Source organism: Phoenix dactylifera, unplaced genomic scaffold (assembly GCF_009389715.1).
Source record: "Phoenix dactylifera cultivar Barhee BC4 unplaced genomic scaffold, palm_55x_up_171113_PBpolish2nd_filt_p 000051F, whole genome shotgun sequence".
NCBI classification, from domain to species: domain Eukaryota; kingdom Viridiplantae; phylum Streptophyta; class Magnoliopsida; order Arecales; family Arecaceae; genus Phoenix; species Phoenix dactylifera.
The window spans coordinates 836,935-840,310 of NW_024067670.1; the positions used below are offsets into that span (position 1 = coordinate 836,935).

General features: G+C 55.2%; 1 pseudogene; it reads right to left on the reverse strand.

Annotated features, from left to right (window-relative positions):
• Window positions 1–512: 512 nt before the first annotated feature.
• Window positions 513–2,511, reverse strand: LOC103716985 (annotated as a pseudogene).
• Window positions 2,512–3,376: the final 865 nt, after the last annotated feature.

Below are 3,376 nucleotides of genomic sequence, written 5' to 3' on the forward strand. Positions count from 1 at the left end.
TGGCCGGATATTACAATGCCACCGCGCCATGCTTCGATAGCTGGCCCTTGACAGCCAAAGGATAGCACCTTGACTACTCCAGCCATACCCTGCTACGACTGTCAACACCTTACCGTTCTTGAGAACGGACAGCACCACACGCCACCGGCTAGCCTTAGCTGCGCGCTATTCGGCTCAGAGCCACGCCCCTTCTCATGATGAGGGCGGACAGTACCTCTGCCACCTGGGCCTCTCCACCAGAACTATAAATAATCCGGTTAGGTAATTTCTAAAGGACTTTTGGGCTAGACCAAATTACCCTACTCTAACTTGATCGTCGGAGGATCCTCATCGGCAACACTGGTGAGGCTTTGTTCAGGTTCGGCCCCGCCGTCGTGCAGGAGGTGGCTTCCATCTTCTTCCTCCAACTACCGGTGGCTCATTCGACTCCCCCGACGTGATCACCCTCGGACCAAATTCGAACCACAACAAATACAATTTTAAATTTATTATTTTATTGATAGTTCGTCAAATGACTGATGAGCCTCATTCCCCCTTTCTTTCAGTGATCATATTATTGGACCAAATTACACATACCGGGGTGCATTACACACCACAATGGCTGAATGGGCTCCGCCCCGATTCCCCTCTCCACCATCCGATGACGCCACTCGTTGAGCCGGTCCGTGGCGTCCGCGTAGCGCTTCTCCCCTCCCCGTCCCGGTTCCCCGACCAGAGCGCCTCCGCCATCGCCGCCGCCCTCGGCCAGAGCCACCCGTCCAGCACCGCCCCGTCCGCCTGCTCCGACCACAGGGCCACCTCCGCGCCCAGCACCCTCCCTGCCTCCTCCTCGCTCAGCCCGTACGTGATGTCGTAGTCGTACACCCGTTGCCAGCTCTTGAACGGCGCGCACCACGACCCACCGTTCCCGCCGGCGTAGTTGAACGGCCGCCCGGCTCGTCCGCCACCTGCCGGTCGTACCGGCTGTCGTTCCCCACCCAGCCACCGTGGCCGCAGTCCAGGTAATAGAAGTCCGCCGACGACACGATCACGCGGTACCCCGCCGCCGCCAGCCGCTTTGTGTTCTCCGGTCCATTGTTCCAGGTCTGGAGCACGGTGGTCTCCCTGGGAAGCACGCCGGGCCCGACCTTCACGGAGGAGCTGAGGAGGACGTCCTCCCAGTAGACGGCGGTGCGGTTGAGGCCGACGATGAAGGGATACGTGGTATTGACGAAGGTCTCGAGGAGCTCGTCCAAGGTGCCGCCGGCAGATAGGAAGTCCCTGACCGCTGCATCGTCCTTCCAGCAAGCGGGATTCACCTCGTCGGCGCCGGTGTGGTAGAACGGCTCTGAGAAGAGGCCGGCGGCGTCGCGAAGGACGTTGCGGACGACCTGGTACGTCTTGGGGTGGAGCGGGTTGAGCTGGCCCGTGCCGGGTTCCGCCGCCAGCCGCTCCCCCCAGGGTGGCGACCAGAATTTGTTAGCACAAGTGACGATCTCCGGGTAAGCTCCAGCCCACGACCCCGTATGCCCTAATCAATGTAATTAACACAAACTCTTTGTACTTATTTATAAAAAGAATCAATTTGGAGAAAGAAAGGCAAAAAATTACGACGGACCGGGAGTGTCGATCTCGGGGACGACGCGGACGCCATGGCTCATGGCGAAGTGGACGACTTGGCGGACGTCGGAGGGGGAGTAGCGCATGGAGGGGCCGTAGGAGCCCTTGAGGGCGAGATCGGGCTCGGAGGGGAGGAGGAGGGGGAAGGACTGGGAGTCGGTGAGGTGCCAGTGGAAGACGTTGAGCTTGTTGTGGCTCATGGCGCGAATGGTGCGGAGGAGGTCAGCGACGGGGTAGAAGTTGCGGGCGGTGTCGAGGAGGAGGCCGCGATGGGGGAAGAGCGGGCTATCGGAGATGGAGATCCCAGCGGGGACGGCGGGCGGGCGGCCCCAGGCCAGCTGGGAGAAGGTCTCGAGGCCGCGCATGGCGCCCCAGACGGTGGCGGCGGTGAGATTGGCGGCGGATCGGAGGAGGAAGGGGAGGCGATGGAGAGGGAGTAGGACTCGTCGACGCCGTGGTGGAGAGGGACGGAGGCGTCGGCGACGGAGAGAATTAGGGCGGCGAGCGGCGGGGCGGAGGCGGAGAGGTTGACGGCGGGGGGGACGAGGGGCGGTGGCGCTCGGAGAGGAGGAGGCGGGAGTAGCGGGCGACGGCGAGGCGGAGGTAGCTGTGATCGGGGTAGGGGGAGAGGATGTGGAAGGAGGGGGAGAGAGGAATGGCGATAGGGATCGGCCAGGAGACGGCGGTGGGCTTGGGCCATACGTTGATCTCAGGGGTTTGGGAGGAGATTGGGGAGAAAAGGGAAGCAGGGAGAAGAGGAGAGGAAGAAGGAAGGGGAACCGAATTGACCTTGCCATTGACGATGAAACCCCCAACTTTTCCTCGGCAAGTGTCTCCTGGGGGAGAAGGAATGGAGGAATCGAGCCTGGACCGCGGAAGCGGCACTGAGGATTTTTGAAGGGCGTTGGGTTTTCACTTGGATTTTATCTCAGGAAACATCAGATCGTAGGTATTTTAAGTACTAGAAAATTGATTGAAGTGCACGGACGGCACGGAAATGATCAGCAGTAGCTGCAATCCGGCGCAGGACGTAGAGTAATATAATCCATTTTCCAAACAAAAAAAAAAACAGATCTAAATATGCATCCTGGTGCAGCTCATGGCGGCCGATATAATCTAGAGCACATCATAAGGAATTCAACGTTTTAACATGTTAGAATATGAAATTTTGGTAAGGTTTCTGTTCTGACTTGTTCTTTGCTTGTCTTAGATAGTAGATAAAATAACACTTGGGTTGTCTGCATGTCTCTGATTAATTCCTTGTGTTTCCGGCACTAGACTAGCTCCATGTGTCACTAGTATTAATTTTCAGAATCCATCTTCTCGTGAAGTGATGTCTTCCTCTAGTTCTTTTCGGCTTCATTTTGAAATCCTTTCTTAGTAGTGAATGAGTAGAGAATATCTACCTCAGACTTGCTGGAGTTTTGGAGGATTATAGAAATTAAAGTTCAGTTAAACAGGCCTGACACCTTTGATCCAATGTTAATATTTTGCACATACGATTTGGTTTTGCTCTGAAGCACAAATTTGCTTGATAGATTTTGAGATGCATTATATATTCTAGCAGGTAGCAAGTGGGCATGTAGGTACTTATGATGAAAAATGAAATTAAATCATAATTATATACATACGAATCTGTGCGATTCAATGTTTTATGCCTCATGACAAAAGACATGAGGAATCGTAGATGCTGCCTACTTGATCTAGTAATCAAGTTCATGACACTAACTAGTGAAAATCTGGCTCCCCATTCAACTTTCAGATAAGCTTAAACTGT